The sequence below is a fragment of the Pelmatolapia mariae genome, linkage group LG9 (assembly GCF_036321145.2).
Source record: "Pelmatolapia mariae isolate MD_Pm_ZW linkage group LG9, Pm_UMD_F_2, whole genome shotgun sequence".
NCBI classification, from domain to species: Eukaryota; Metazoa; Chordata; class Actinopteri; order Cichliformes; family Cichlidae; genus Pelmatolapia; species Pelmatolapia mariae.
Window position 1 is genome coordinate 23,627,286 of NC_086235.1, and position 25,577 is coordinate 23,652,862.

Below are 25,577 nucleotides of genomic sequence, written 5' to 3' on the forward strand. Positions count from 1 at the left end.
CTCTTTTACTTTCTTAAAAGCACATATGTGAGCAAAACAACTAACAAACAGAGGTAATGACCCATCAAGTTAGCGTGTTGCATTATGAGAAATAATGTGAATTGTAGAGGTTCTTAGTCATTGGAAAATAAGTCTTGGCATACTCTTACAAATCCGGAGTTTCTAATTGGGCAGCAACTATTAAGCTAGTAATGCCCTGAAATTATGTGGTAGGCTTTGTTTGGACAGTAGAACCAAGAGTGTGTCTGTGCTATGAGGAATGGTGGAGCACTGTATAGCACTGTAAAAAAAAATCAAGAATTTTAAAAAATATAATCTTCACTTGTCATTTAATGCAACACAGAGAAAAAAAAACAGCGATAGAAAGAGAAAAAAAGCAGAACAAGCTTCCAAGAGGAATGGTGTTTGGAATTCCAGTGAGATGTTATCAATCCTGGGTGGCTGCCCATCTCTCAACCCCTCACTACCTAAAACCTTTGGTGTTTCACAACAAGGCACAAATTCGAGGGCTCCAACAAACCCCCACACAATGCCGAGAAAGCCTCTTAATCCCACAAACACCCATAACATGCCACAGTCACTTCATTTTGTAATCACAGGCATAATTTGTTATCACCTGAGGAGAAATAGAAGAACAAACTGAGAGAAAAAACATAAAGGAGAGAAAAAGAAAACCACTGCTGCTTAAAGGAACCTACTTTGTTGCTCAGCTAAATGCAACAAATGGGAACTAGTTGTGGATGCCAGTGTCTTTTCACTTGATACAGTACCAGGTCTTTTCAGATGCTTGCGTGTAAATGAGCTAGCATTAAAAGAAAGCTTTGAAGAGCCATGTTAACCTTTAACCCAATCCACCTGCTGTTTAATTCTCCCTCTATTTTCCTACACTGCCTCTCCCTAACAACAAAGCTACAAAGCAATTAGAGGATTAATCCGCAACAATCCAGGGCTAAACAAAGCCAGTGGGAGGGACAGTAAAAGCGTGAGGAATGAAATCAAACGTGTGTGAGTGCGGTTGTGGTTGCATGTGTGTGCACGCGCTATAATCAGGTCTAATCTGACATATCCCAGAGATGATTCCATGGGGACTAGTGATAGATTAAAAGAGAGAAATGATGTTTTCTCTCTCTGTCTCTCACTTTGTATCACTCTATTTGTGAGATTAAATAAGAAAAAAAATCACAAGGAGCAGAAAATGAATTTTCAGTGCTTATCAGTTCAGCATGAATGTGGCAAGAGGACGGAGGTAGATGTGTGGCATGTGCATGACAAAATCATCTCCCAGCACAAGAGTTTGCACTAAAAGTTTCAGAGCAAACTTAAAAAATATATATTTTCAAGGTTTCTTACGAGATGCTAACAATTTATCTCTCTTGATAAACCTACACGAGATACTTATGAATTTTTAATTACAAAAAACCCACAAAAAACATAATGTATGTTTTTGTTTGGGATGTTTAGCTGAAGACACCAATCTTGGAGATGATCATCAGCTAAATTAGCTACAACCAAGCAAGGAGATGAAACTGACCAAATGTCTGTCATGCCACGAGGACTCGAGCTATTTACACTCACACAGAGTCATTTTCTCCCCTAACTTTCGTGTTAATTTTAGACATAGCCAAGCTACTTACGTGACGGAATAATAAGACAAAATTGAGCTGGCAGGACGGAAACAATTATATACAAATAATGGCTTTAATACATCCACTTAAATGACAGCTTATCCCGCTTTCTACCATCCATTATTATCACATATTGCCAAAACAGCACACTGTGCATGTTCCTGCAGTTAAACACATACACTCTTGTGTTAACCGTAATTGAGGGCAAAGCTGTTCAGAAGTAGCAGGTTTGAGAGTAAATGTGACACATACGGCAGGATTTACTACTTGTCAGTGGTGTCATTTCGTTGGTGACTTACCCCCTTTGAATTGTAGCTCGGACATAAAACACTGCAGTTTATGAATTATGCATTTCCTTAAGTATGGAATTATGTCTTATGGACAAGCCCATGTGTTAAGCACTTGGCACTGGCATAGGTGAAAAGGTTAGCAGCTGTTTACATGTGTACTGCCTGCCAACAATAACATAACTGTCCATTTTTTTATAGTAGTGATTCTAATTGATCCCATTAATTTTGCCACCTACAGAAAACTGACAAAGAAGACTGCTGCTTAATGCACTTAGAGCGAAATAAGCACAAATTGTTTGCTTGGTAGCAGTGTGGTGGGAAAGAAAGTGAACGCAGTGTCTGCGACTGCACTAACCCCGAGTATTGGTGTCTCTCAATAATTTAGCCTTGTGTGGGGACTCAAAAGAGGAGCTGCTTTCAAAACAGTGCATGCCTGATCTTTAGTGAAATGCTAAAGTCTTGGCTTTTAATTTATCCTGCAAGCGCTTGTGAAAAGGCAATATGATGCAAGACAGTCTGGTGTAAGCATTTGAAGTCTTCCTGATCCCTTCAGCATGTGTTAATTTAGCATAGCTGGACAGAGAAGTAATGAGATGTCTGGTCTAACTGTCAAGGGAATCCAATATTTTCCTCTTGTACCTCTCTAAGCTTAAAGTAACATTTTGGATGCCAAAACCTTCACAGCCCGTGGATCTATATAATAACTCGTGATCACTCTCTGTCCTCGCTCCTTTTTTGTTTTGCTCCACTCCCAAGGTTTCACACCTTTCACGGCAGCAGTGCCCGCTTCTGCTTTTTCATTCTTTCTTTCTTTCTTTTTTTTTAAAGGCATATCATATTACTACTAGCTAAGAAACATTCCTCTTTCTGTCCCCCACTGGCTTCCTCTGCACTGCTAACCAACCAGACTACTTTCATTTGTGCATCTGTGACAGAGCGATACGCAGATACACGGGAGAGAGAGAAAACAGTGTTAAAGCCCAGGTTTTTCCAGAGTGCAGAAACAGTTCCCTTCTTTTAACGGAAGAACAAAAGAGATGGCCTGAGCTGCTCCTTCCTCTGTTTTTTTAATTAAGCATGTCCCCTTGCTTTCACACGTATGCACACGGACACAGACGCACACCCACACACAAATACACCCACGTACGCTAAGGTAATTAAAGTGGCAGATCAGATCCAGTGAGAGGCAAATAATAGCCCAGGAATGCCTGCTTTGGACACTGCTAGGTCTGATGGGTGAAAGGGGCTAAGAGACTCCTCGGCCTATTGTTTTTCTCCCCCTCCCCTCGGCTCTCTCTCCCCTACCCCTTCCAGTTGCTTTCAGTAGCTCCCTGAGAGGCAAAGAGGCACTATGAACCAAAGGACTTCTGAAAAAAACAAACAATTTTTATCAAACTTGAGTGATAATAAACTCAAGTTTAGTGCTTCTAGTTAAGGAAGTTTCAATGGGGACATCATGAGTATCAATGTAGTGTACATATACGAAAAGTTGCAATAAATCAGCTGATATTAGAAGAAGTGTTACAACATGTCCACAGTTCAGACCGGAGGCCCTCAGGTGCTGGTGATGTCACAGTCTCCTCCTGTTTTTGTCCTCCTGTCAGAGTATCAGGCATTAACCGGAGCTGCTGCCTGTTCAATGACAAACCTGTAATTGTAATGTCGCCACACTGCCGTCTTTGTTTACACAGGGATCTGCTAGGTTCAAATTCTTCATCACTAAGTGTCTGACATTTTAATGCAGTGGCAGACAGTGCTGTTAATACTGTGGTGGCTATTTACAGCATTTGTAAACACTGGAATTAGACAGACCTGTGCTTTGTGATGTGGCCATCCAAGTTCTAAAATGGAGCTTTTTCTCTCTTTTTGTCAGGCTGTTTGGGGACACATCTGAGCGGGGCCTAATGACTGTTGAATTGAAATTCACGCTTATTCTTTAAGACAATCCCACCGACAAAGTCAGGAGACAGCATGAGACTATGGCTAGGTATCCATTCCTTGAGGTCTCCTAGAAGGTCGTCGCTCTCCCCCGGCATGTGGCCCCTCGGTCCAACACCAAATCTTCAATCAAATGTCACCAAGCGTTAGCCAAAGACAAAGGGGAAAGACGCTGTGAAAGCCCCTGCATCCATCTCCCACTGTCAGTGCCATGAATAGGCCTACTCTGGTCTAATTAGACCTGTTTATTTGTTGCCATGCAGAAACGGAGGGATGGAAAACGAAGTGGATGAAGGAGGAGGGGAATTATCTCCTTCCTCACAATAGAAGAGTGGCCTCGGCAGCCATCAAAGAGCACTGATGCACGCATGCACAAACACACTACGCACATATGCACACAATCACAGAATAGGGACTAATGCTCTCTGTTTAAAGTCTTAAAGGACAGAGTGAGAAAATTGTAAAGGGATAAGCAGGCGAGGGCTTCTTTTTTTTTGGTCTCCTTTACTTCTTAACCTCACAAAGGGTTTTCATGAAGCCACTGTTTGTTGCCTGGGGGTGTAATATTAGACACTAGATGCAGTAGATCTCCCTGATGATGCCCCCCCCCCATTCCTGTCTGCCTATCCTCTTGCCTGTGTCTCCCTCGTGAGCAAAGGCCTTCATTACCAAAAGACACCTTATCATTATTGCAAGGCACGGCCCAGACACCTAAAGCGCCACTCCATTTAGCACAGGAATCTTGTTCGACAAATTACCTAGTCTGCAAAAAAATGCCTTTTGGCAAATCAAAATCAAAATTACGTCTCACATGATCAATGATCTTGGATTTGTAGGTGGAGGGAAAAAGAACAGACAAGAAGGTTTAGAGGAGGGGAAAGAAGGAGTATAACGAGGTGAAACGTAGAGGGCAGAAGTGGTCTTTTTTTTTTTGTTCTTTCGTTCTTTTTGCAGAGCAGGTATGCAGGATCTATCCCTCAGGTTGATGACAAGTAAATTGGTCTCATTGGTTGCTCAGGTAACAATACACCCAACTCCCCCTCAGGCCCTTACCTGAAATTTCATTGTTAGAGAAAACATATCTGGCTAACACTGTGAAAAAAACTAGAAAAAAGAAAAACTCAAAATAAGAATTTAACAGGAAGCAAACAGCATACAGAGTGCTATGCAAAAACAAAATGTTGACCAGGTGGGAAAAATAGCAAACCCAGGGGCCATGTTTGTCTTTTTCCTCTCTTCCAGCAAGTCACGGATGGCTTCTAAAATCTGATTTAGGGTCAGATTACACCAGCCTCTATTCTAACGTCTGTTCCTCTAGTCGCTGCTTAGAGGCAACCTCCAAAGACTTGGATTTCCCATTGATTTTCGAGCACAGTTAAATACATTTCACTTAAGAAGTTTTCCCCTCCTTGTGCTGCATGTGCATCCTGGGTCAGCGTGTTTATCTGCAGCTTGTTGGAGACAAAGTTTAACGGATTAAAGACAACTTTGACAGGATTTTGCATTCTTACAAACAGACTTTGGGCTTACACGGTCCAGTCTAAATATATGCACAAGTCTAACACCTTTGAAGAGGCAATATTTCAAACTTAACTCAAACTGAAACATGAAAATAAACAGTCAGACACTGCTGGGTCGCAGTCACCACTTACTGCCCTTGCTAAAGATTTTTTTCCAGCATCAAAGGCGAGGCAATCTACATAGCTAATGCCTCCACTTCTTCTTTTTTTCTCCCTTTTTGCTCAAACTCCAAACAGCAAAGACTGAGGGGAGTGAAAAAAAAGTGGGGATTTTTCTTTTTCTGGCAATCTGGAAACACTCTCTAGTTAATTAGGGTTGATTGGAAATGAACCGCACAAACAAAGGGCGGCCTATGTCCTGACTATTATCACCGTGCACACATGCGTGCACGTGCACACTGGGGTACTAAAATCACCTCAGAAGTGCACACGCTGGTAGAAGCTTCATTCTCAGGACTTCCTCTCATTTTTTTCTGTCTGCCCCCCCCCACATACTCCAAACTATATACACCACCCCAAAAAATCCCCCCCCCCCACCCCCCCGCCCCTTCACTCGCCAGATTAAGGGAATGCACTGACGAAGAATGTGTGACGACCTCCACTGCCAAGGAGCAAAACTTCCAGCCCCTGACGCCACAAAAGGCAAGAAGGTAATTAAGTTTGAAAGAATAGAAGCACTGCCGCAAACAATGCGCTAGTGTCCATGGGGAGGGATATATGTGTGTGCGTATGGGAGGAGGCGGGGGGGGGCATGAAAGCCATTAACATTCAGAGGCTGGGTGAGAGAGAGGAAGGAGGGCAAAGGGGAACTGAGGATGGCATTCTCCTTCTCTGTGTGCTTCACCCGGTCTTTCTCTATCACAGCACGACTTGTCTGTTCATTCTTTTTATTTATCTCTTTTTTTTTTTATGTTCTCTCAATCACCCTCACATCTGGTTTGGACCCCCCACCCCTTCCACACCACTCCACCCCCACACCCCCACCCTACCAAACCCCACTGCAACAGCTCTCCAATGCTCTTTTTTGGCCCCTTCGCTGTTACTTGTTGTTGCTCCTTATGTTAGGGGTGCCCCCTACAGATAACATGCACACACAAACATATACACACACACACACAGACAGTGTTTTTCTTTTTGCTTTCTTAAAGTCCAGCTCCTGCTCTTGATTAGCTGTTTTGTGAGGCTAACTTGCATATTTATTGAGGACAGAAGTAGCCAAACCTTGTGCAGTATCCCCATCGGTAAGCACCTAAGAGCGCTCAGAACAAACTAGTTAACTTTCCAACACACTCGCACCAGCACGCAAGCAGATTTGTAGCATGGAAGCACATAAAATACACAGGGAGCTTTCATCTTTTTGCCACATCTCCAGAAAAGCAGTTTAACTCAATTAGCAAAGAATGTAATTTTATTTACAGACTTCCAAGTAATTTGTAACACACACGCGCGCGCGCGCGCGCGCACGCACACACTTGCACAGTTTACGCAAACTGTCACTGTCCCACGTGGTTGGAGCTAAGAAAGAAGTATTCATTGCTCATGCATGTGTGTCAGTCTGTGTGTATTTGAGAGCTGTGCGAGTGTGTGTGCATCTGTGTTCGGACAGTGGAAAGATCATGAGACACATTTACGTCAGATGAGTGAATCAGACAAACCACTGCTAATTTCAATGAGGGGTTCTTTTGAAGAGAGAGGGAGGGTGAAAATGAGAAGTTAAAAGCCAGGAAGAGGCATACAACAATAGATTAAGAAACCAAGCGATGACGGAGCAAAACGCAACTTTTGTATGCGCGCACGTTTGTGTGAGTGCGTTATTGCTTCTGCGCATGTTTGCAAATCTATTGTCAACTGCTTTTCCTACACAACCGAGGAAAGCAAGTCACCAACTAATTGTTGTTTTGCGCCGTTATGAGTTTGGTAATCTGCCTCTCTTTGTCTCTGCATCTCACCAGAGACATGGATTAGAGCTAAAATGATGACTGCTTAATCCTTGATTTGCCTGTGCTAAATAAATATTAATCTAGCCTGCTCATCATGCTCTTGTAAGGTACAACATACACAATATGAAAGGGCTTAGCTGTTACATAAATCACAGCCTTATCTTTCAGATGAGGCAAAAGCATGAGACCATGCGCACACCTCCTCTCTGCAGTGACACTGTAAAGTGAAGGGGGTGGCAGGGTGGGATTATTTGCCAAGTGAAATTAATAATCCCGCTAAATACAAATCCTGAAAAAAATCTCTTAAATGCATGTTTTCTCTCGGGGTGTGTGTGGACACACAATTATATACCAGTCCAGGGAAAAAAACAAATTGCAAATATCACTCATTTGTGTTGATTCAAACCCCTCTATCTCTCACTCTGCTTCTCAGCAGGTTTGTTTAGAAAAAATACTGCTGGGAACATGAAAAATGAAAGCTGCCATTGCTGGACTCCCTCTCACTCCCAGAAACACACACACACACAAATACACTTAAATTGACAAGGCCGTGGCAGCGCAGCGCAGAAGAGGTTAAGCAAACACTGTCCACGTCAGTCAAGGATAGCACACACTCACAGACAGACACAGAGAGCAGTCTCTGACGCAGGCATTTCATATCCACCTGGCAAATATAAACAACTGGTTATACTGTATCAACTACCATGAGCCTCTGATTCTCTGCTCATTTTATGCTATGATAAGTGCAAAACACGTTTAACGACTTGTATGCGTAATATTTTTAAGACTCAAAATAACATAACTCTACGACTTATTATTTAAATTATGTGAATCCTTGGCACAGCAGTTTAAAATGAGGGGAAAAAGGCACTTTTCTTACACTGAATTCTGTGGTGAAACGCACTAATCCTGCTGAAAGCTATTATTAAACTTTACAAGCTAATGCACAAACTCTGGCTACTTGTTGCCAAAAATGTATTCCTTGTTAGGAGAGCAAAAATGTCACAAATGTGGCCCTATTTGGTAAAAGATGTCTATCAGGATCAAGTGACCAAAAGCATGCAGGCAGCACAGTTAGTTACAGGATAGTACATAAATATATGTTAACTGCTGTCTTTAGTTATCACTCTATTACGACACAACAGGTAGGGGCAGCTTGTTTCTCCAGTGTGTCAAAGTCAGCTGATTTATGTTTGCTAGTCCTGTGGTTATCTGTCCAATTACAAGAGAAGAGAAGAGAAGAGAAGAGAAGAGAAGAGAAGAGAAGAGAAGAGAAGAGAAGAGAAGAGAAGAGAAGAGATCTGTTTTTGCTGTTAAGAGTAAAGACACCTTCTGAACTGTACGGAGGTTTCCCAGGCACGGAGACCACATCTTCTCCAGTTCTTTTTCCAGGGGTAACAGTAAAGTTTAAAGTTCAACCCCCTACTGTTTTCTAAAGACAGTACTCGGCGGGACCCTAGCCCTGTTATTATCTTCATAAACATAATCATAGGGCAGGTATCCCGACTGACGCCACAAGCTATGTGCCCCTCACTTAAACATCTCTTGAGCACTTCTCTGACACGCCACAAAAAGCCCATTAATGTGTTGAGTGTTCCAACAGGAGAAATGCTTTGCATTCGGAAAAGCCCAAATGAACACACATTTAGGCACGCTCGTGTACAGATATGGGAGCAGGCAGAGGGGATTTGGGGAGGTGAAAAAAAACATAAAAACACAATACACACATACCTTTTGGCTTTCCAAGAACTTGAATGCTCATGACAGGTCTAATTTCTGGACCCAGGGAATTACTAATTAACTTAAGCTTTCGGCTCTCTATTTAATTAGAGAGGTCTTCAAATGAACTTTAGACCAAAGCCATTTGCTTTTTAAACAAACCCCCTTTTTCTGACAGCTGTTGTGAGTTTGCCCTCTTCTCACAAAAACCACAAGGAAAGCACAGTTGTTATTTATGCCATCATAGGCTCTTTTTTCTGGTTACTGTAGGAGGGAAGAAAGAGAATGGGGGAGGAGAGGGAGAAAAAAATGAGCAATGGAGTTGAAAAGTGTACATTTTAATTGGATTTTACTACAAACAAACAACTGTCAGATGTAATTAGCATGGTTTTAGATTAACGCAGCAATATTCCTTTATCAAATAAACACCATGTCACACAAATCTAGGGCCGGCCCGCTGAGAAGGAACCGAGATAAAATGGACCCATTACCTTACTGTTCGCTCTAGGAAATAACTGCTGTTAGATATAACTTACACAAAATCCTATTTAAGTCTCACATGTGATAGCATGTGTCTATTCATGCGTGTGTGTCTCTGTGTGTGTGCTTGTAAATCGCCCTTTATGTCACAACTGGGGAGGGGGGGGGGATGGAGTGACAAGACAGCTGAAGACCACAGTCAGCATCATCTCCTTTTTCAGTCTCTTAAACACACAGAGATTGTGCTTACTGCGGAGCAAAACCACATCTAAACACATGTAACTTATTTTAAAATCATTTGCAACACATCCTACTAAGTGCAAAAAAATTACCCGGAGCTAAAGCATTTAAGAACATTTCAGCCCTTCAATTCACAAAAAAAAAGAGAAAAAAAAGGGGCCAGCGTCTCCAAGAACCTCAACAGACCACCGAACCATCCATCACCACATCATGACGCATGTTTAGGTATTGTGTTAAGGAAGAGGTCCATTCTTCAGCATACTTTGCTTTTTTAAGGGTTCCTCCAAAAGCCTAGCTATATCTGCTCATCTAAGCTGGGATGAAACGAGGCAAAACTCCCCCCTCTATTTAGTCTAGGTGCAGGGAGCTGATACATCAGTGAAACCGCTGACAAAACTAGCCCTGTTACCTACAATTTCATATACAAGAACATTCCAGTGCTTGCTCTGCTCTTCTTCTTTACTGTCACAGGAAAGGGGGGTTTTACCTTTTTTTTTCTTTCTAAAAGCAAATAATTAAGGATTATTCCACAGCTGGTGCCAGGCCAGAAAAAAGGGTAGAAGAAGAAGAAGAAGGAGGAGAAGCAGGGTTTGAGAGGGATAGTGTTGGCTGAAGTCTCACCAGGGAGTTACAGACACACGCTTGCTTGCTTGTATTAGATCAGACTGAGACCTACACTAGAAAAAGGAAAGATCTCCATTCTGATTTTTTAAAGCGACTTTTAATATAATCCTGCAGATAACCAGACACAGCTATTCATATTTAATGCAGGTGCATTAAATATTTCAGCACAGAGAGAAGAAAAAAATATTATTTATATTTCTCTTAATTCTATAAAACACCACTGGTTTACAGGTAAATTTTGTTTTTTACTTCTATGCGGTCACACTAACTTTGAACTGTATTTCAGTGCGTTTTTAAAGTTGTGCGCACAAGATTTTAATAGTAATAGTTACCGTCTCTGTGCAATTCGAGTCAAACTCTTTTGGTGAAGTCGTTTTAATCTCTTATTACACTGTTTGTTTAAGAGCACAAGTCATGCATAATTAATCAGCCACTTATTCCCCGACGAGCCTTGCCAATGCCCTTGATATCGGCATCCTGTTGCCTTCAGGAACACCAAACGACACATACCTGCGATGCACATGAATCCACAGGCACAGGCGGCTGTTGACACACATACCAGCTGTGTATGTAATGCTGTGAGGAAAGTAAAGGTGTTGCAATGCATTTATATTTACATATATATATATTTACTCATGTAAGTGTATTTGATCATTTCACTGAATACAGTACGTGTGTGTCTTCTTATTTATCCATCTATCCGTAAGCTCTATTAATGTGCACATATCTTGTGACTGCGCTCCCTGCCTTTTCAATCCTTGCCTTTGTCTTTTGCCGACAAGGAAGAGAATGTATCATTTGTCATGAGACGTCTTGTGCTATTGTGGTGTGTTTTTTCTCAAACCTGGAGAAACTTAGTCATTCGTCAACTTTTTTTCCCCTCTCTTAACCCGGAGCTTCTTGTTTAACTTCTATTTGGAAGCAGTATTTGCGGTTTCTTTTTTTAATTTTTTCTTTTATCTTGCCAGCTTTTACAGCTCTGAAAATACTTTTGAGAGCAATCAATAAAATGTGGCATATAACCTTTTGTGCTCTACATTATTTTCTTTTGCAGAGGTACAAGAGGGACAGACCTTTCTAAAATAAAAGGCTGCTGAATGCTCCGTTGAATATGTAAGATGAGGACTGTAAGGTACTCGCGTGGACCTGAAGGGCTGAGCAAGTGTCCTTCACAGTGACTGCATCAAGGAGTACAGAGGACAAACAATGTCACAGCCCTGAAAGGTAACTGCAGCTTCAAATCTCCACCGATGTGCAGAAATAACGTAAGTACTATCAGAGATGTGCCGCAATAAGCAACAGGACGTCAAGAGGTGCGAATGACAGATGAGACGGAAAACAACCGGAAACGTGAGGCCGAGACGCCAACGGAGATACACAGAGAAAGCAATCGGCGAGATACAATATAGCAGCACAGGAGAAGCCTTGTCTTTTTCATCAGCGCATTTCATTTGACCGAGACCTGAGAATCTCAGCCACCCCCGGGGCCCGCAGGACCTCAGATCAAACACAGAGAGTTCTTAAACATATGGCCCCGATTGTTCTTTCCACACCCTACGAGCTCTCCCTGCTTCCACTTTGAAATGAAAAGAGTAAACATATTATTCTAAATGAAATACCCAGACCCATGTTTTTCCATGGTTAATATCCTGTATGAGATGGCTGATGCAAAATAGGCAGGAGAGCCTGAGAACGGGACGGAGCACAGAGGGAAGAGAAAAATCCCCCTCTTTCTATTTTCCCTTAAGAGACTGATGAAGGCTTGGCGAGATGAGAGGGGGGAGAGACAGACATAGGGACGTGAGAGAGAGAGAGAGGGAGAGAGAGAGTGAGAGAGAGGGTAACGCAATCCTCACTGGCGCTGGACCAACAGCAACAAAAACATTTAGATAACCGCGCTCAATAATGAACGATTTCAATGAGGACAAAAATTACATTTCCTACAGATAACATGCCCCCTTCCCATAACAGAGCCAAAGGAGCCTTGAAACCACGTCATGCTCAACAGTGGTGCAGTGGAGTATTATGTTAGGGGAGGGTTGTAGTAACTATATTAGTATCCTTTTACCCCGCCAGAGACAGCACTTTTACTGGTTGTTAGACGATAAAGTCGGCAGAGCTGAGAAAAAAAGGTAGAAATACGGACACCGTGACAACTCGGCTAGCTACACTAGAAACACAACAAATCACTCTTTGCCCGACTCGGCCTGTGCTGTGACACTACACCAGCGGCGTGGCTCAAACGATTACAGATCCGCAAGACACATTACAAGGACCACTCGAAAATAAAACTCCACACACACATAACCAAGGATCACTGCAGCACACTTGATCCTCACAGGTGGCGCGGGTCACAGCGAGAATGCCATCCCCACCTTTCTCAACCACTAAGCACTCACTTCCTTTCATGCCAAAGTCTGTCAAGTTGCTTGAGAGGGGAAGAGGCAAGAAAAGAGGAGATATAGCGTGGAAAGGAGGCAGAGAAAAAGAGAGGGAGTCTTTGTCCTCCTCCACTCAGCTCCGGCAACGTTTCCTCCTTGGGTCTGGCCAGAATTACCATATGAAAGGCGAGGGAAGGCGTGCAAAAGGTCAAAGAAAGAGGATCCTGTCCAATGAGAGACAACAAAAACAGGCCACACCGGCTTTTGTGCCGTTCATGTTTTCCACCACCCAACCTCAAGCCCCTCCCTCAGCTCCCGGATCATTTCCATACGCCAGATGCAATAGCAATGATGACGGTTGATCATAAATGACTTTTAAAGAAGTTGAATTTGCTCATACGGAGGCCACTGTGGTACTTTTGAGCCGCGTCCCCACCCTTACGCTCCTTCCTACCACCAGAACTCCCACAGACAGGAGTTCACATGAAACACACCTGCCTCGAGATTTCACAGTTTCCTCTGCCCAGATGATATCCGATCAAATCCTTAGCAAACATCTCAATAAAGGAAAATGTAAGAGCGGTGTAGTTTCATTTGATCCACAAAAGCCGCTCCCTTCCGTCCATGTAAATGCTACCTGAGCCACATCCATCCACTACATAATTGTACACTCCAGTGCTTTAGGGATGCAGTTTAGTATATACATGGAGGCTTTGGGAGTTTACCCGTCTCCACAGTTCCTCTGCTATCATACATATTGCTTCACATGACCACTTCCATCTGCTGGCATCTGAACAAACACCCTAAAACACTGGCCCTGGTGTTTCCGGGGGTCCTCTCCAGCAAACACAGTCCTCTACCGGTAGCGGCCTTAGACTGGGGGGGAGAGAGGGTAAGTGAGGGAGGGAGAGAGAGGGATAGAGCATTTCATCTCTCTTTCATCTCTGTCATCCAGTCAAGCGTTCAATGCCCCATTCAGCGCCTGCCCAGCATTATGCAAAATAATGCTAATCCCCTTTCCCGTGCTTTCACACTTGTATAAACCGCCGTTCCTGCCTCTGAAAAGCAATTATATCAGTTTACGTTCCTGTCAAAAAACAGGATTAGCATGCAAGTACTAGTAGCACCAACTAGGCCCAATCGCTATCCACCTTTGGCTATCGGGAAGTACAGAGCATTAAATGCTTGTCCATCCTACCCCCCTAAAATAAAATAAAGTCCCGCTGCCTTGGTGGGGTGTGTGTGTGTATGTGGGAGGGGGGGTCTATACAAGTGTTGTAATTAGATATTTGGAAGAAATGAAAAGAAGGGTCGAAAGTTTGAGAGACACAACTCCTCGCTCAGGATATTTTGGCGCAAGCTTTTCTTTTCCCGAATCTCAGTCATGTATAATAATCAAAAACAAATTTGGCTATGTTGCTACACAGGGCCATACGAGGCCCACTTCACAGTGCGTGTGTGTGTTAAAACATGTGACACACACAGAATGACACACAAATGAACTGTTGTTGTTTCTCCTGACACATTGCTTCCACATGTGCGCAACCTTGCCATGCAAACACGCACACTGAGCAGACAAGGAAAGATGGCAGAGTATTTTTTTGAATATGCAAATGCTCGCAGAAGCGGAATGTGTGTAAATAGGAGTCATTGTATGCTGCCTTAATCTGGAAAGTCGGACCTCTCGCTTTCTCGCTCTCTTACTCTTTTCTAACCCCTCTCGTGTTTTTTGTTTTTTTTTGTGTGGGGGTGCGGGTCGAGGGAGGGGGAGAAGGATGCACAACCATCCCAACTGAAGACAGGTCAGGGACAAGTGACATTAGTCAGCACAATTAGCAAGGTCGTCATGGCGACTAATGAAATTTGGCAAAGCGGCCAGCCGGAGACTTAAATGAGCTAGCTGGTTACGTGGTAGCACGGGGGGCTGGCCCGCTCCTGGCTGCTGGCTGGTTGCCTTACACACACCCATTATTCTCTCTCTTTTTTTTCCTTTTTTTTTTTTTTTGCCGTGGTGGTACAATAGACTCACTTGTATCTCAGCCGATACCCACCGGCAGTACAAGCTCTCCGCCTGACAATTTGCATATGTTAATATAATTAAGTGCTAATTACACTAAAACTCGCATATTCACAAGCACCCTCCCCGGGAGCTACGGAGAGGCTTGATCTCGTTCCAAGTCTTTAACCCTCCTCTGCGTCGCGCGCAGTGTGTGTGATAGAGAGAAATTGTGTGTTAGTGGTGGTGCCCCAGGGCTGACACAGGAAGCCCCGGTCTTTGAGACATAATGCTGAGCTGCAGTGAACTTCTTAGCTTCTTGCCCCCCTCACCACCACCACCCCTTATACAGGCCTCCCTGGGCCAGGAGACCTTGGCTACTACTTGCAGACCATCATCCCTCACACACACATATGTGCAATTGGTAAATAGCCCTTTGCATCAAACACGGCAGGCTTTTAAACTGTTGCATAACAGAAGTTGCATAAAAGACAATCTATGAAAAATCAAAGGGAGTGCAGTGAAGAGGGTCTAAAAAGAGACAACTTGGTCCACGAGAGTCAAATTTAAGCATGGGATCCTAAATATTTACCTTAAATAAATGCAGAGAGCATTTCTGTTACTTTGGCGAATCAACCATTTACCGTTCATGTGAAGAAAATGCTGGCCATGTTAAGCACCGAATCCACTGAAAGCAGGTAACTGGAATGACACCGTTATTTGAGTCATAGATGAGAGACAACAAAATCTGCACGATTCCCTCCAGTGAGTATGCGTGCATGGACGTGAGTGTGTGTGTGTGTGTGTAGGCCTGCCGTTTTGATAATGGAGGACAGGCGGTTGTGCTTTTCACATCATAATGGCCGTGAATCAGGGAGGAAGCCAAGCGATCGTGCTACAATTAGAGTTCTTTTGTGCCTCTTCCTCTGTGTCTTTCTCCCTTTCTTTTCTTGTTTTCAATTGCTGACACTCTACCTATCAAGGGTATGTTAAAACAGTCTACTATGCTGTTGCAAAAAGCTGAATGGGTAGGTTTGGGGGGGCTGTTTAGGGGCCCAGGGTGGACGGAGTGGAGGGAAATTCATACTGTGCTGCTGCTGCCGGACACACACACACACGCATGCACACGTGCACCAGATGGTACAGGAAGGAGGATTAAATAAACACCCATGCACAGACACACACCTATTGGCAGACGGACGCCTCTGTGTGCACTGTCCCTTAATGAATGTCTATTGGGAGTCAGAGGGTCCAAGCTCATTTAGTTGACTCTCAATGAGATGCAGCATTATGGCTATGGTAATACGCTCCTCCCTTCCCCAATAATCATACGCAGGTCATTGTGTCAGAGTGATTCATTTCTATCGCACACATACGCCAGATGTTATTACACAGGAGAGTAAATCTCCCCCAGTGGATGTCAATGGCCTTCTATGCAAAAAAAAAAAAAAGGTGAAAAATGGAGGAGAAAAAGAAGAAAAAATATATTGTTAAAGCAGTCCGGAGTGCAGTAAGCTATACTGCTCGCTCAACCGTGACGGCTAGTAATGCAGGTTTGGATGTAGCTCTGTGTGTGTCTCTTTTGAGGAGGTGGGGTGGGGGGGTTGGAAGCTCCCCTTCACTAATACCTGCTACTCGGATTACCACAGCGTCTTAAGTATTCAACCGGACTCATATTTTCCCTTTCTGCCTTTTTAGCCAAATTGGCTGTCTTTACACTGTAAAGCAGCGATATAGCCCTCCTTACTAAGGGCCTATGGGGGATCCACGAAGAAGAACATTAAAATGCAGCGATAGCCTTGTTGCAAAGCTCCTCTTTATTTCTTTCTCTCTTTCTGCAGCAAAGGCTTCTAAATCATCCAGCCTCCTCTATTAGACGGGAGACTTATTGAGGTAGAAACCATAAAAAATGAAGAAGGGAAATTTAATCCCTGAAATATTGATTTGCACATTAATATCAGATAGGCAGAGGGCAATCTAGCCGGGTGGAAATGACACATTGTCGACCCCTAGGAGAGGCCCGAGCCAATCTTCTAGCTGCATGTGTCTTAGACCCAGGAGTTATAGGACAGACTCAGCCCCTGTCTCCCTCTCTCTCTCTGTCTCCCATCCTCTCCTCCTCCCAGTAGCCTCTCAGCCATCCGCCCCACCACCACCCCATACCCCCACCCATCCATCCTCACTCTTAATGAACGCTGCAATACTAAAAATGCATTAGCTTTTAATAATCAAGCTGCATTTTCAAGCCAACAGCTATTGTCCTCCCAGGGCTGTCTGCCCATCTTTCACACTTTATATGTGTGTGTGTTTTTTTCTTTTATCCGTCCTTTTTCCTGCTAAGGGTAAAATGAACGTTGCAAGCAGCTTAACTAACACGAAGCGTTATACACAGCCAGTCTTTGATAGTGCTAAGACACCAGGCTCAGAAAAACAAAAAAACAAGGAGGCCTGGGTTTCTGCAAACACACGCCTAAAAAAAAGAAGAAGAAAAAAAATCCCTCATTTGCAAGGCTGGAAAAATAACAGTGAGATTTTGTTATTTTAGAGTGAGACAATACCGTCATTAACTGACGAAATTCACTGCAATTAGACAGGATCATCATGTCTCATAATTTCACTTTTTAATGATTTTTGTTTTGTTTTTTTTATTACTGGTCCGAGGCTGAATGTTTTTGTTTTAAAATATATGATTTTATGCAGATGCAATTAAATTGTCTGACAAGACAGGAGATATTCCCTTTCTAAAAAAAAAAGAAGAAGAAGAAGAAGAAGAAAACCCCATAAGTGTTCATAGTTGAACCGGAAAAAACGATCTTAGATCTATTCTTGAAAATTGCATTTTACATAATAATAATAATAACAACAATAATAACAATAATATTATTAATAATAGAAGGATATTATTAAAGCAGCAAAGGCGGTTATATTTTTTCCTCGCTGAGATTCTACAGAAAATCTAATGGGCCTATTTGGATTAAAATGTAGGCGTACGTTCTTCAAACATGTACGCATTTATTAATCCAAACAAATATTAAAGTATAATGGGTTTATAAAGAGTGAATTAAAAGCCTCTATTTTGCGGAAGAAATACGCACTGACTTCTAAACATCGATCCCCTCCAAAAAAGCAATGAAAGCCGTGTATGAATAGAGACAATCGCATAAAACGGTCGCCTATCCTATATCGGCGCATCGTTCTCTGGGAGCATATACAATCTTCACACACACACACAACACACACTCACTACACCGTTACGTACCCGGGCTGGAGAAAGAGTGGCCCCTTAGCCTTATGTTTTTTTTCCTCCCGTGCGATCGATGCCCCCCCCTTCTGCCCCCACCCCCATCCCTTCACCCCCCGCATTTCGTCCCAAACCCAGCCAAGTCTACCTACCTACTTAAAAAGCACCAAAAAAAGACGTAAAAACACACCTAATAATCCCCACTTTTGTAATCTAGTTCATCTAAACTAACACAAATATACGACTTAAAGACAATCTTGCAGCCAGCATCTCTTGGAAATAACATGACAATTTATGTGAGGATATTAATGCCTAAGCCCACTGTCGCGTATAGGAGACCGACAGTAGAAATGGAATTTACAGACTTTAAAGGGCGGAATTTAAATAAAATTAAATAAAACGAATGTTAATATCAATAAATGTAAAATAGAGTGGTAATTTTGCTGATGCTTAACATGCCGATGCTGGGGAAAATCAGGGGACCCCGGAGTTGGCTGGCTCTAAAAGGGACTCTCCGTGCTATCGGTAGCCCAGCGATCGGTCGCTCTCTTGGGCGACGCAGCTGTGCACGCCTCGGTGAAGTGAGACTACTTTTTTAAGCGCAGCAGGTAAAGGTGTATGGACTATCGGCAGCAAATTCGCGTTACTTCTGTACCGATCATCTCGTTTTTTTTAAAAGAAGCCTTACTTCGGAAATTTGAAAGATATGCACTTATTCCGGCGAGAGGGGATCGTGTCGAGAGACTGATCGTGTCACTTCGGCCGAGAATGCCTGGAAGGTGCATGATTCCCGACGTGTACGGAAAAACTGGCTTAAACGCTGCAGTGCACCCAAAATATGACTTCAGATGAAATATCTTATCGTTGAAGCATGAAATGAGGAGTCACTGAGTGGGGAGGGAAACAGCAAGCCGGACACCTCGACTAGACTCAAAGCGGACATGTCCGTGGGATCGGACTCCTGGAAAGGCAACACGATATCCGCACTGCAAAGCCACAAAAGCAGAGGAGGCGCTCGTCCCGTCCCGTTGTATCAAAGGTGGAATAACCATCGCATGTGTCCGCCACACAATCTGCACATTAGTATAAACTTTGCAAAAGGCAGGTCCGGACGTGGTATCGTACTGTACTGCCACGGACACATGCGTAAGAACGCCTCCAAGCCTGTCAGTCGCTTGTTTTATAGTAGCCAAAGAAGCCGGAGTTGCACTAACATCACGATATCCGCCTTTATTCTGGAATAAAAAACACCCAGCACCTGTTATCCAAACAACCCCGATGTCCAGGATCCACCGGCGAGATAGATAATCGATACCCGACCACTAAATTTAACACACACACCCCAAACTACTCAATAAAAGTTAAAGGGAGAGGTGGAAATGAAAAACTTACTTTCTTCCCCCTCCAAAACCGTCACCTCCGCTTCTCTCTTTGCTCTTGGCTTTATAAAACAGTCACATCCAGCGTCTTGCGTAATTAGACAGTAAAAACATGGAAAAACGGGGAAAATTACAATAATCCTCCAACTTTATATTGGGAAAAGGGGGTAAAATCACAAATGTCAAGCATTTAGAGAGCTATCCCTTATTTTGGTTCCGGTGGCGGTGAAAAGACGTGTCGACGGGCTGCCTCGCAGTTTCTCTTGTGGACGGGGGTCGGGAAACGGAGGAAAGGAAATGAAAATCCGATATGTCTTTATTCTGCTAATTATTATCGTTTTAGCCCTGTTTAAAAAAATGGCTGATTAAGTTGAGTGCGCATGTCTTTGTGTGTCTATTTCCCGATATGCACTCTGGGAATGGGTAGAGAGACAGAGAGAGAGAGGACGAATGAGAGAGAGAGAGCGATAGGGAGGGAGGGAGCAAAGGAGAGACGGAGAGGGAGGGAGAGAGAGGAGAGAAGTGTAATTAGTGAGTTGATCAACAGTCTCCACATTGCAAATGACGCGCACACGGAGCCCTGGCGGCCGCAGAGGTCTATGCGCGCAGAGAATCCTTTTGTATGGTTTCTCTCCGAGGGCCAAATCACATGTAGAACAATGGACAACCGCTTCCTCCACAGCAAAATGAAAAAAAAAGGCTGGACTTCGAATTAGTTACAAGCACTTAGAAGTCATCTTTTCCCATAAAAACATAAATAAAGCAAGTTGTGCAGATGAATATTTCTGAGGTGCAGCGCAGAATGCTCCAACAAGAATCTCTTTTAAGATATGATTTAATAAAGATAGGATTCATATTTTTTGTGTGTACTTTACACCAGCTTGTTTTTTTATTGATTATGATACTACAGGTAAATTATGATTTTTTAATCATGTAAAGCTCAGAATGTCTTTTTTGATTCCGAGAAATTGTAGAATACAAAAAAATAATCTTTATGTGATTTTTAAAACGGTAACTGCTCTTTGCGAATAACACTTTTGATCAATAACGTGCGTAAAAACATAAAGAGAGGGGAAAAATACCTGAAAGGAGATTCAAAACCACAGAACCGGCTTTTTGCTGCGCATCAAAACGGACCTGTGTGTCAGGCCTACCTTTATATGTAAAAACAAAACACACACATACAACATAAATTACATGTGAGTGATTTATGCTGGATGTGGATTCGTAGTTATGTGTGTGTGTGTAAAAAATATTCTCGTTGTTTACTGAAAGTGATGACTGTGCATGCGATCTGTTGCATATAATGGTACACATCGAGCCACAAAGGATCACAGTAATCCACCACATGTTGGAAAGTCATCTCTGCCCTTTCTGGACTACTGAGGCCCCGTGTGGGTTCAGTAGAATCAAACTGCAAAATCCAATACAGGGTCACGCAAAAATCACCGTGTCTATTCAAAGCTCAATTCACTGCCTTTTACATTTAGTGTCCTTACAAAGTGCAGCGTTCTTTTTAGCCCTATATCATCTCAGTGCAAACAGTTTGCCGTGTTTCCCCCATCGGTTTCTTAATAGAGGCTTTTGGGCAAGAGGAAGACTTTACACAGTCTCAATCGGGGAGAAAATCAAGAGATCTTGTTCGCCTTCGTGGAAAAAATCGAAGCTGGGGGTGAATTGAACTGCATGAGCCGGGGCTTGGGATGTGATGATAAGGCTGCTGCTGGCAAGTGAAGTACTTGGTCTACTTTGCAGCCACATTGACTGGACTGCACCCATACCAACTGGATCCTTAAGAAGCCAAGAGATCCGAGCCCGACCCGACCCGAGGCTGTTTATTCTGGGTTTAGAGAGGTCTCCAACAAAGGGGGTGGGTGGGTCGAGGTGATGAACAGAGGCGTCACTTTTCACCCGGATCCAAGGCTCCTGCTGCTGCGCTACTGCTGTAGCTGCCTCCCTGTCCTACAGGGGGGTTTTTCTAGCCTGTCAGCCCTGGGAGGCGTCGCTCACAGACGGCTTGGAGAGTCGATTTTTACCCGCTTCAGCAGCGGACGCGTAAAAAAGTCCACCGGGGGCCGTGCGCTGATCTTTCAGAAGCAGTACGGAGTGGACCCTATATGCCATTTGTGACTTTATTCGCCAGAACGGAGGACTTTTGTAGATTATACAACCCTCATTTCTTTTATTTTTCTCTACGATCGTCTCCATTTCTGTGAAGGGATGTACTTATTTTACACGTGTGTGCTTAAATTTGCGCGCGCCGTTGGCATTTTCGGCGGAGTTGCGTTTGTTATTTCATCGGTTTTCGATGAGAAAACGAGAAATTACAAAGCGGATTTGGAGACCTGAAACAGGCTACTGCTTATCTTAACCTCCTGCGTTTTGTAAATCTCCCCCCACCCCCCTCCCGGTCTCCACCCTCCCTCTCTCCCAGCAGACGATGCTCTTTCTCCGGAGGACCGCTTGACAATAGACCGCGTTAACTAATATTTCGCCCTATTTTCACATCAGCAGCATCCTCAATTAATTGCAGATTTTTATCTGTAAACTCCGTTGGTGTCTCTCTGTTTTTGTGTGTGTGTCTCTCTCTCCGCGTGTGTGTGTGCGTGCTTATGTTAGTCTCCGTGCGTGTGAGTGTGCACGAGCATGTGAGTATTTGTGTGTAAAGAAAATAAATTACCGGGAAATGTCTTGCTCGCATCACCAGAAGCTCACACCAGGTAGACTGAAATTAAACTCTGAGTTATAGAGTAATTATCGAACATTAAATGAATCGAGTTTGTTTTATTTTAAAGCCTCCATTGATATATATGAAAGGCAGCATTAAACACCCATAGTGGTCTTCTGTCACTTCAGTACATCAATAACTTTGAATGTCCGGAGAAATTGCCATATTGGCTAACCACACTGGGATATGCTAAGGGATTGTTGGTTCATCAATATTCCCTGAAGACAGACTGGAAACCTCTGTTGATGTTCAGCTTGATTTTTATGTTATTAATATTTTAAATATTTATTTAGTAATTTTTAAACCCGGTCTTTCATGTCTACTGCGAACACCTGATCGTGATTTGTTTTTTTCTGGACGTGCAATGAGACGTCCACCTTGTTTGTCCTATGCGTCGGCGCCCTCATGGGGTTGCTGGGCTGACCCCTCTGCCTCATCAGGACACACACAAAAACACGCAAAGCCCATAGTTCTGATCCGCAACCTGCCACACTGACCCACTGGCCAACTCTCGTCCAGCAAACACATACACAAACAAGCTTCATAAAGGGCCCATAAAACAGACAATAAGAAGTTAATTGTAACTCTTCCAACGCATGGCACCTATGTGAGATTTCGCCACTGTCTCTAGAATAGTAAAGTGAACAAAAAACAAATAAAAAATGAAAATTGATCTTTCAAAAAACTGCCCAGCCATTCAATATGCATTTTGACCTCAAAAAATTAAAATATAAAAAATAAAAAATAAACGTGACACACAGAAATCCTCTAAAAGCAAAACCACTTGCAAAGCCATCGCCTACATAAAATCCAAGGTGTGGAGTTGCAAAAATCAGTTAACCTGCAAATAAATCAAAAAAGACTGAATTATCTAATCGAAATTGTTTTTGAAAATCTTACTTCAGTTACTTGACTGACAGGACATCTCAAAGGAAAGTGGGCAGATTTTTTTTTTTTAATTTAGTGATAAAAGAGGAAAATGTGAGAAAACCAGTAAAAACAAATGAAGTTTTTTTGTCCACAGATGCTCAACACAAACTCTCTCGACGTTTTCACACTCAGCCCTAAAGCCACCCAGCAACGGTCCATAAATATGCAATCGGTATATACATATATAAAAAAGAAAAACTTCAAATTTACCTCCTCTTACCTCTTCTTAAATTCCCACAAAAAGCACAAAGTAAAATAAGCCACTGAAAAAAGAAGATACATAAAAATGTAGACTCTTGGTACCTTTGGTATAAAGCATTCCGTTTTCCTTCTTTTCTGTCGTTCTCTTGCTCAGTAGCGATCCGATAATAGCATATGGAAAGTGTTTTCAAAATGCCCAGATTTGGCACATTGTCATTGAAAAGAGAGGAGCGCAGTGATGCGGTGCTACAACAGGGGAAATGAGTTGCGGATTGGACGCAGCCCGCCTCGGTGCGGACTTATCCCACTTTAATTTAATATTCCGCAATCACACACACTAGTGATGGCATATAATTCAAGGAGAAATTCAGAGGGAAGGAAATGCTTTTGTGCGTGCACGCGCGTGTGTGTGTTGCGTTGTGTTTTTTTTTTTTTACATCACTTTATTTGATTAAGGAGAGAGGCAGCACAATATTGTCTTTTTTTTCTCTGTCTCCCTTTCCCTTTTTATTTGCCCCCCCTCACCCCCACCCCAGTCACACTTTTTTCTGTTCTTTTATACATGAAACAATAGATATTTATTTGTTTCTATTTAGATCATTTATTTAAAAATCAACAACTCCGACTTCTTTGCGCGTCGGTGTCACACTGCCATCATGCCTAACATAAAATCGAGACCCATAAACGCTTGTTTGTAAAACACTGAACCCAAAATCAATGTATTGGGTCATTTCAATCGATTATATAAACGAAAATCCATACGCAACATGAGACCGGTATCAGCCCATTCTTCCGCTCTCTTTTAAAGGGAGAGAGAGGGAGGGAGCGGGAGGGAGAGATGAAAAAAGCAAAGAAGGGGGAAAAAAAGAGAAGAAAAGGAGAGCTTGTAGCGCCTGAGCTAAAAACAAAGACTGTCAAAGCAGCCCTTTGCCTCAGTCACTTAGATCAGGGCTTCTCCAACATTTTCATGTCAAGGACCCCCAAATGGACACACCTTGCACAAAGGGGTCCTCTTTTAATTGGATTTTGTCCCTGGGGTGTCCAATACAGTTTTTGTTGTTGTTATTGATTTAAAATTGCGTCGCAGACCTGTTTTAAGTGATGCCGGTGACACAAGTGAAACCTTTGTTCAGACACGTGCTTTCTAATTGGAGTAATTCTGGCTTAATGAAATCACAGTGAAATTAAACAATTCTGCGCTTTACCCCCGGGGGTGACCCTCTCCGGCGTGGCCTTTGAGGATTCTTGAATCCAGACTTTTGAGGACCACTGACTTAGATGTCAAAGTGCTTCCAGATGCACAGTGATAGTGCGAGTCCTGATGACAACAATTAGAAAGAAAATGCCCTAATCAAACGTGGCCACATGGGATTACGCTGCATTTCAAGGGTCAAGGGGAACCGTTTCAGTACCCCTCCTTTCCACAAAACCCACTCTGCATGCCAAATATCACATTTCAGCATCACATAACCTAAACCCACCAACAATCAAGCACTTCATGCACTATAATCACATATGCAAATGACCTAAGAAAAGGTATGGACATGACAGCGAGTGCCCGCTCTCAGATGAGCTATTGCATAAACTGTGCTTTAATATGCAACGTGATATGGGAGGTGTGTGGGGCAAGAAACGGGGGAATTAGGACAGGCGGAGGGGTAAAATAAGGAGGTGCCAATCATGTAAAATTTACATGGGACCACAGCTGTTGGGGCTCTCGGGCAGGGAAAGAGGTGGAGTGCAATTGGGGAGGGGTTGGTCATGAGATTAGGAGACAGAGGGAGAAGACAGGGGTGAAGGTGTGGGTGGTGGGTTCGCCGGTGCCACTCTGTTTATTTGATAAGCGCAATCGATGGCCCTTGACTGTAAAGTCTTTACCCAGATGCAGGCGGGGCAAGGTCTGCTGTGATACTGCTCCCGAACAAGAACAAGTGTTGAAGGCAAAGAGGAAGGAGAAGCAGCAGAAGAACCGAGAGAAGAGAGGGAGGGAGAGTGAAAGAGAGAGAGAGAGAAGGGTGACTTGGCAGACGTCGCCGCTCGCATTTCGGGTCGCTCACGAGAGGAAAAGCAACACTATAAGTGCCTGCACACCCTCGGAAGCACACACGCCCTCCCCGCTTCCCCGTGTGCAACCCTCTCACACAACACACACAGCCAACATCACTGCTGTTTCCATTCAGTCTCACCTCGCCCTGCTGCCCTCCTCCCACTTGGCCCTTTGGTCCTCCGATCTTTTTCATTGTTGAACCCTGTTTAATAGACACGCGTCCAGTGAGTGTCCTCCATACGGACGGTGGTGGGGGATGGGACCCCCCACACACACACCCCAAAAAAACGGCTTTATC

General features: G+C 43.3%; 1 protein-coding gene across 3 annotated transcripts in view; it reads right to left on the reverse strand.

Moving 5' to 3' along the window:
- The window catches only part of zfhx4 (zinc finger homeobox 4), an 83,510-nt gene extending 60,052 nt beyond the window's left edge, over positions 1-23,458 (reverse strand). Inside the window, exon 1 of one of the 3 annotated variants that reach the window (XM_063483849.1) lies at positions 23,335-23,458. The gene's annotated coding sequence lies outside the window, so the exon portion shown is untranslated. Of the gene's footprint in view, positions 1-18,682; positions 18,701-19,386; positions 19,756-23,334 lie in introns of those variants that run through there. The other 2 variants (XM_063483848.1, XM_063483850.1) reach the window with 2 other exon arrangements.
- Positions 23,459-25,577: the final 2,119 nt, after the last annotated feature.